Genomic DNA, 8,341 nt, shown 5'->3' with positions numbered 1-8,341 from the left:
TCCCAGTTTAGGATGGGATGTCCTTATGTAGCAGATGTCCTGTAGGGTTAAGTGACACACTTTTTCTGTTTACCTGAGCCGGGTGCTCCAGGGGTTCTATGGGTTGTATTGTACCCTCCTGTTGTAGTGGAGCCTTGATTGTTGTTGGTATATCAGTGGGTGGGGTTGACTTTCAGGCTGACTGGCTGTGGCTACAGAGGACAGCTGTGTGCAAGGGTGGACGCAGGGAGTGGGATTTGCTTTAGCAGAACTCTGTTGCCTGCCAAGTCCACCCTTTGGGTGTTGTCTGTGGCACTAATTGGGTGGTTCTCTGATGGAGTCTGAAGATGATCACCAGATGTGTTGGTCAGGGACCTCTTGGGAGGGACTCTGGTGCAGGCCAAGGTCAGCTCCTACCTGGATCCATTGGGAAGGAACTGCAAGGTGATCTGTAGTTGGTGGTAGCTGCCTGTGCTGGGCTCGAAGTTGCCTGAGAGTGGTTATACTATAAATTGAGGCTGGCTGCACTCATGCTGGGCTTAGGGCCACTTAGCAAGAGGTACAGGGTATGTTGAGGCCAGCTGTTGCTTGACCTTTGAGAAATTTTAAGAAAGTCCACAATATGGACCCAGGCCAACCACATGTGTAGAATAGCCTCTGAAAGATTTCAAGAGGGCATTTAAATTGGGTGGGAGGGGGTCTTAGAGAATCCCCAAGGTGGGGCAGGAGCATTGTTATCCAGATTAATGGAGACTTGGACTTTGGCACCAGTCTGTGCCTGCAGGCTGTGTGGTGGGAGGGCTCCATGAACTTACAATTGCTACTGGTAGCACTTGTGTTCCAGAAACAACGTTCTTCCAGCTCTATCTTGAGGCCAGACAATTCAGTTTCTCCCCATATGCCCCTGGAGCTTTTCCCACTGCTGTTTCTTCTCTAGAGCTTAAGGTGTTTGTGAACAAGTAAGTCTGTGCTCTGTACCTTTAAGAGAATGCCTGAGTCAACAGCAGCCCTAAATATCACCTGGACTGAGTCCCTGCTGATATTCACAGCCAAATATTGTGGAGATTCCTCTTCCTTGCAATGGTGCTTCAGCCTGGGGAGCTAGTGTGGGACTGGGAACCCTTGCCCTTGCTCCTAATTTGGGCTTGCCACAGCTAATATTGGCCTTTCAATTTTTTTTTATTTTTTTTTTAAGAGAAAGCCAGTAGGGAAAGAGATACAGAGGTAAGAACATCAAGCTGTTCTTGCATGTGCCCTGTCCAGGGATTGAACTGTCAACCTTTGTGCTTCAGGACAAAGATCTAATCAACCGAGCTATCCAGCCAGGGCTTTTTATTCATTTATTGATTTTTTTAGAGAGAATCAGGGAGAAATAGGGGAAGGGCAAGGGAAACATTCACTTGTTGATCCACTCAGTTGTACATTCATTGGTTGCTCCCCATGTGTGCTCTGACAGGATCAAACCTGGAAACTTGTTGTTTTGGAAGGACGCTCTAACTGACTGAGCTAACTAGCCAGGCCCTGTCTTTCAATTATTAACTACTACACAAGGGTCTGGGACCAGTCGGATTCATTTTTCCTCCCCTTCTACCAGTATCAATCAATGTCACTTATTTGTATTTTTAGTTATAGGAGTTCTGTTCTGCTATTCTTTAGGTGTTTTTCAAGGGTGTTTTTAGTTTGTTTGTTTGTTCATTTCATTTCATTTTTTTAAAAAGTGAACAAGGGAGATAGAGAAACATACTCCCAAATGCACCCCTACTGGTATCTACCTGGCAACCCCCATGTAGGGCCAATGTTCTGCCCATCTGGGGCCATGCTTGCAACCGAGCTATTTTAAGCACCTGAGACAGAAGCTGCATAGTGCCATCCTCAGTGCCCAGGGCCAATGGGCTGAAACCAATTGAGCCATGGCTTCAGGAGGAGAAGAGAGGGAGAGAAGGGGGAGGAGAAGAGAAACAGATGATCGTCTCTCCAGGAACCCAGGACATCCACATGCCGGGTTGACACTCTACCACTGAGCTAACTGGCCAGGACCTCAAGGGTGGTTTTTAAAAATAATTTAATTGTAATTTTTATATGATCATGGGAGAAGACAAGTTCAGCATTTACTTACTCCACCATTTTGACTAGAAGTGTCAGTTTGGGGGCTATCTTGATTTTAAGGCTCAACTAATCAGCATTTGGCCAGAATACCAAATGTTTGTTTGGAACCTCTAAGTAATAATAATTTTTATAGTAGCAAGCATATGCATAATATTTTTGAGGACTTCTTATGTGTCAGGCTCTGCTGAGCAGTTTATCTGTATTATGTTAATATTTCCCCAAATTTAGACATTTGACCTTGGCTGTCTTACTTTTTACTATTTACTCATTTATTCATTCATTCAACTAATAGTTATTGAACACTGATTATGTTTCAAGCACTGTTCTAAGAACTAGGGAAACAGCTGGAGACAAAATAGAAGTCCCTGCCCTTATAGAGCTGTCTTTGGGAGAAGACAGACCTGGAACAAATGCCACTGGTCCCACTTTTATTAGTTTATTTAAATCATGTCTTTCCTCTTTTTTTTCTTTTCTTCAGTTTAACCTTGACTCTAATAGTGATATTTATGAAGCTGTGAGTTTCATGTAGCAGTGGCATATTTTTTCAATGTGAATTAGAAATATTAGATACACAAATATTAGTAAAATAATAACCAATGCTTCCTCATTGCCCTCTCATATACTCCTGGAATTCCCATTCTGGTAGCCCACCTACAACACTTTTGGAAATGTTTGTTGAGTTCTCATATAAACCAGGATGAAGGGGCTATGGAGCTTCCCATTCCACAGAGGCGCTGTGAATCAGCTAAAGGTGGCGTATTTGAGGAGCAAAGCTGGACTGAGACTATGACTAGACCGTCTCAGGTGAGGGTACTGAGCCCCCCACCCCAACTCCTCTCGGCTGACCAGGATCGAACACTGCTGCCCCGAGGGTTCCCTAGTCCCCCAGGGAAACCTGTGTCTCCAGACGTGAAGGGTGTTCTGGGGAGGAAGATGAGAGAACTTAACCCAAAGATTCCTCAGAGTAGGGGGAGGTGAGGGGCCTGCTCGCTCACACTGGGGCGAGTGACAACCTGCAGATCAGGGTCTGGTCCAGGAGCCCCTCTGTCCCACCTAGTTTGGCCATTTGAAGGTCTGGCTTGGGGTTGGGGAGCTCAAAGGGAGACCTTGGGGACTCTCTGCCAGGGCAGACCCCACCAGTCTCCATGGGCACACCCTCCGAACCCCTTTGCCCGTTCCTCACTCATTTCTCCAGGGGGACCTCTTCTGTCCTCAGTCATGCTCCCAAGTGCCCAGCTCTAAGTTTCTATCACAGAGTCTCCCACCATTCTCTACAGATGCTTCTCTAGGCCAGTGGTCCCCCAATTTTTTGGGGCCACGGACCAGTTTAATGTCAGAAAATATTTTCAGGAACTGGCCTTTAGGGTGGGATGGATAAATGTATCACGTGACCAAGACAAGCGTCAAGAGTGAGTCTTAGACGGATGTAACAGGGAATCTGGTCATTTTTAAAAAATAAAACATCATTCAGACTTAAATATAAATAAAACGGAAATGATGTAAATTATTTATTCTTTCTCTGTGGACCGGTACCAAATGGCCCATGGACCAGTACCGGTCTGCGGCCCGGGGGTTGGAGACCACTGCTCTAGGCCCTTTGGCTGGCCACCAGCCCCTTAAACTCCACACGTGCTCATCTTGACCAACTCCTCTGCACATGCTCGCTAAAGTCCCAGAGGGCTGTGAGTCCATCTTCACCCTGCAGGGAGAGAACCAGCAGGGTCCCTGTAGGGAGAGGAACTCCACCATCAGCTCTTTGGCGCAACAGAGCTCCTGCTTCTCAACCTGCGGATTGCTTGATCCAGGCTCAGGTCTGCTAACGGGGTGGGGAGCTTCTCCTGAGCCCTGGGTGACTGCGTTTGTAACTCTTGCTCACTGAAAAAGCCCTTGAAACTGTCTGTTTCCTCTCTCCCTCCTTGCTCTACTCCCCACCCACAGGCCTGGTCCAGCCTCAACCGGGCCAGATGAGAACCAAGATTCTGGGGAGCTTCCCAGGCCCCCTGGATCCACAATCAATGGATTGGTGAAGCTGAATGACAGGCCTGTCGCTGCCCCTGCTTTGGGTCCAGGTATAAGCCTGTCCAGCCACTTAGTACACGGGGCCACACCATGGGAACGCTCCAGCTACTGCTGGTGGATGAATAGGAACGGGGGCTCTGGAAGGGGGTCAGCATGGTGGGTGGACCCATTCCTTAACTAACATCTCTCCCCTCAGTTCTGAAGAACCAAGTGACCTTGGGCGAGGAGATCAGAAGTGAGGCTGGACATGCTTTCTACCCTGTTCAGGAAACAGGACTAGAGGAAGGCAGTGAGGGCTGTAGGTTCTGAGGGTTCATGGCTCCACCCCGAAGACCTGCGGGGACCAGACCCTGTTTGTGGAGACTGAAGGGCCATGACCCTGCCTCGGGAGGGAGCCTCAGAGGATAAAGCCCTGCCTGGGGGAGCTGGAGAGCCTCGGTGGTCTTGATGTCTCCAGCTCCACTCCTCTATCCCTGTCCCTGTGGGCTGAAGCATCAGGACAAAGTCCTCCCTGTTAAGGACAATGGCTTTTCTGGGAGCTGCAACTGCCAAAGCTTCTTACATTCTTTGAAGTAATGCATAGGGCAGCCTATATGAACACCCTGACCCTTAACCAGAGATTCCAGGGCCCTGTCTTCCCCCAAATCCCTGATTGGATGACACTCCTTTCCTGTCTCTTCCTTCCCTGCCTCCCCAAGTTTGCACCAATTGGTTGGTGTTCTTTGGGGACCCCGTGGTCATGTTTACACCTAAGCTCTTTCCCCTGGAAGCCCCGTTCTAAGAGGAGGGGTCCACATTAAGTAGAGGCCACATGTGGTACTGGCAGTCCCTGGCCTAGGCTGCTGCAGTGTGGGACCCAAGATCTGGCCTGCACCATCCCTCATGTTTCTTCCACCATATGCACCGTGCTCATGGCCACCTGAACCTGAATTCTCTTTTAGGGGTTCTCAGCCACGAGGAGAGGGAAAGGTAAGGGGGCAGGGCCCAGGTTGGGGCTCGCCGGCAACACACCATTGAAAAAAGTGTCTGGTTCGGGAGAAACCTGGAAGATGCCGTGAAGAAAAGAGACAGAGACAGAAAAAAAGAGTGAGATAAAAACAGGGAAGGTGAAAAGAGATGGAGAGAGAGAGGACAACATAGACACACTGTGACAGAAAGAACATGGGTGACAGAGAGAGGGGGACAGACCAGGAGAGAGATGGAGAAAGGAAGACTGAGGTATAGAAATCAGAGGAGGCAGGCAGAGATAGCAAAGGGGGCGAGACAATCAGATGGAGAAAGACAGAAAAAGAGAAAAAAAAGGAGGGACCATGGAGGGGGGTGGCAAGGGAAGAAGCAGAAAAAGAGAAATGGGAAAATAGGGACCAAATACAGCGGGAGGCTCTGATGGAGGTGGAGTTGGACAGGGGACGGGGAGAAGCTCCAGTGGAACAGGCGGAGCCCGGCTGGGGTGCGGGCCATGGCGGGGGAACGAAGCACCAGCTCCTACTGCACTCTCCCTCTCTGCAGGTAGGCACCTGCCGGGTAGTGCTGGCCGTGGCCAACAGCACCTCTGGCACTGTTTCTCTCCAAGGACATCCAGTGGACCTTGGGCATGGCTAATAGCCCAGTGGGTGTCACAGCCCAGGTGAGTGGAACCAGGAGAGGCTGCCGAGTCTTCAGGGAAGTAAGAACATGGCCTGGCTGACCCTGTCCCCAGTCACCTCCCAGGCAGGCTTCAACAGTGGCCAGCAGAAGGATTACTTCACCCTCCATGATTCTAGGACTTCCGGCATCCTGCACGTAGCAGACACCAGCAACATGGGCATCTAGGGATACTGAGCCTTCCACACCAGCACTTTTGCCATTGCCAATGTCTGTGCCTACAATTGTGAGACAGTTGGGGCCCTACCCCAAACCTGCCTGTCGCCACATCCAAGCCCATGGGTATCAGGAGCCTGAGGCCCCAACCCTCTTCTTCTCCAAAACCATGGGCTCCCAACCGGAGGCAGATTAAGGTCGGTTGAGGCCCCGGGCACAGAAGAAAATATTGGGCCCTTTAAAAAAAAGAGCGAGACAGGGAAAATAAAAATACATGTTAACCATATTTTTAAATAAATAAAAATATTATGTACTATTAATGTTAAAATTGCACGTCTGAAACCAAACTCGGTGTCATTAGAAAAAAGGTGTAAAGTTGGGGTTTTGTGGGGCCCTTCAGACGTCGGGGCCAGGGCACGTGCCTGGTGCACCAGTCATTAAATCCGCCTCTGCTCCCAACCCATTCTATCCTCAGACCAGTGTCCAGGCCCCAGCTCCATTGTCTACAGCCCAGTTCCTACCCCTCAGTGCCTCTTTCTGGAACAGCAGTACCTGTAGCCACTGATGCCACTATGGGCAGGAAGGCCAGGTGTGCTGCTGGCTAGAGGGTTGCCAGGTGGGTCATAACTGCATACCTCTTCCCATCCCACTGGTCCCCTCACGGCCCCTTCTGCTGCTGAGCCTCCAAGGCCATCTGTACACACATTCTCAGGATGACAGCTATGGCCTCAGCCCTGCCAATTTGTCCCTGGCTTGCTTCCTGGCATCTGCATGGAGGTAGAGTAGGGCTGAGGAGTCCTAATGGTAGAGGCCCTTGTGCAGCTGGTGGTCCATGGCCAGGACATGATGGTTAGATCTGAAGGCCCAAAAAGATACATGCTGGTGAGTGAGGCTGCTAGAGGGTGGAGCATGGCTGGGGCCCATTAAGTGACAGGCACAATCAGATGAACAGGTCTTCACAGAGATCATCACAGGATCTGGCAGGCGGAGAATCAAATGACCGATGGACAAGCAAATGGAAAGAATGGGGTGTGATTCCGTCCTGCGTGTCTGTTCTGAGGAACAGGCAGTCATTCCTCTCTGTCCTCCTTCTCTGCTACCTAAGTGCATGCTACCACCCCATAGAAGATTTGATGGACACTGAGGCCCCAGAACTACCTTTTCGGTTGTGAACTAAAAGGCTGACAAAGATTATCACTTCAAGGTGGATAATGATGAAAATGAGCACCAATTATCCTTACGAACGGTCAGTTTAGGGGCTGGTGCAAAGGATGAATTGCACATTGTCGAAGCAGAGGCAATGAATTATGAAGGCAGTCCAATTAAAGTAACACTGGCAACTTTGAAAATGTCTGTACAGCCAACGGTTACCCTTGGTGGCTTTGAAATAACACCACCTGTAGTCTTACGGTTGAAGTGTGCTGTGCGTATTAGTGGACAGCACTTAGTGGCTGTGGAGGAGGATGCAGAGTCAGAAGATGAAGATGAGGAGGACGTGAAACTCCTGAGCATATCTGGGAAGCGGCCTGCCCCTGGAAGCGGCAGCAAAAAAGTAAAACTTGCTGCTGAGGATGAGGATGACGATGAGGATGACGATGAGGATGATGATGACGATGACGATGATGATGATTTTGAGGATGAGGAAGCTGAAGAAAAAAGCTCCAGTAAAGAAATCTATATGAGATACTCCAGCCAAAAATGCACAAAAATCAAACCAGAATGGAAAAGACTCAAAACCAACACTAAGATCAAAAGGTCAGAAAGCCTTCAAAAAACAGGAAAGAACTCCTAAAACACCGAAAGGACCTAGTTCTATAGAAGACATTAAAGCAAAAATGCAAGCAAGTATAGAAAAAGGTGGTTCTCTTCCTAAAGCGGAAGCCAAGTTCATCAATTACGTAAAGAATTGCTTCCGGATGACTGACCAGGAGGCTATTCAAGATCTCTGGCAGTAGAAGAAGTCTCTTTAAGAAAATAGTTTAAACAGTGTGTTAAAATTTTCCGTCTTATTTCATTTCTGTAACAGTTGATATCTGGCTGTCCTTTTTATAATGCAGAGTGAGAACTTTCCCTACCATGTCTGATAAACGTTATCCAGGTTCCATTGCCAAGAATGTGTTGTCCAAAATGCCTGTTTAGTTTTTAAAGATGGAACTCCACCCTTTGCTTGGTGTTAAGTATGTATGGAATGTTATGATAGGACATAGTAGTAGTGGTGGTCAGACAGATGGAAATGTGGGGAGACAGAAATATACATGTGAAATAAACTCAGTATTTTAATAAAGTAAAAAAAAAAGAATGAATGACTAACAGAAGGTTAAGAAGACAGATCATCAGGCAGATGAACACATAATGAACAAGAGATGGGATGGTTAATTAGATGGACAGAGTGTCATGGAAAAAACAGGAGACAGAATGACATTGTGGATGAACAGAA

The 8,341-nt window shown here is 48.3% G+C and overlaps 1 pseudogene; it reads left to right on the top strand.

Moving 5' to 3' along the window:
* Positions 1–7,054: 7,054 nt before the first annotated feature.
* Positions 7,055–8,068, top strand: LOC136312797 (nucleophosmin pseudogene; annotated as a pseudogene).
* The last annotated feature ends 273 nt before the right edge of the window (positions 8,069–8,341 follow it).

Source organism: Saccopteryx bilineata, chromosome 9 (genome assembly GCF_036850765.1).
Source record: "Saccopteryx bilineata isolate mSacBil1 chromosome 9, mSacBil1_pri_phased_curated, whole genome shotgun sequence".
Taxonomy (NCBI): domain Eukaryota; kingdom Metazoa; phylum Chordata; class Mammalia; order Chiroptera; family Emballonuridae; genus Saccopteryx; species Saccopteryx bilineata.
This window is presented reverse-complemented; position numbering and strand designations above follow the sequence as displayed.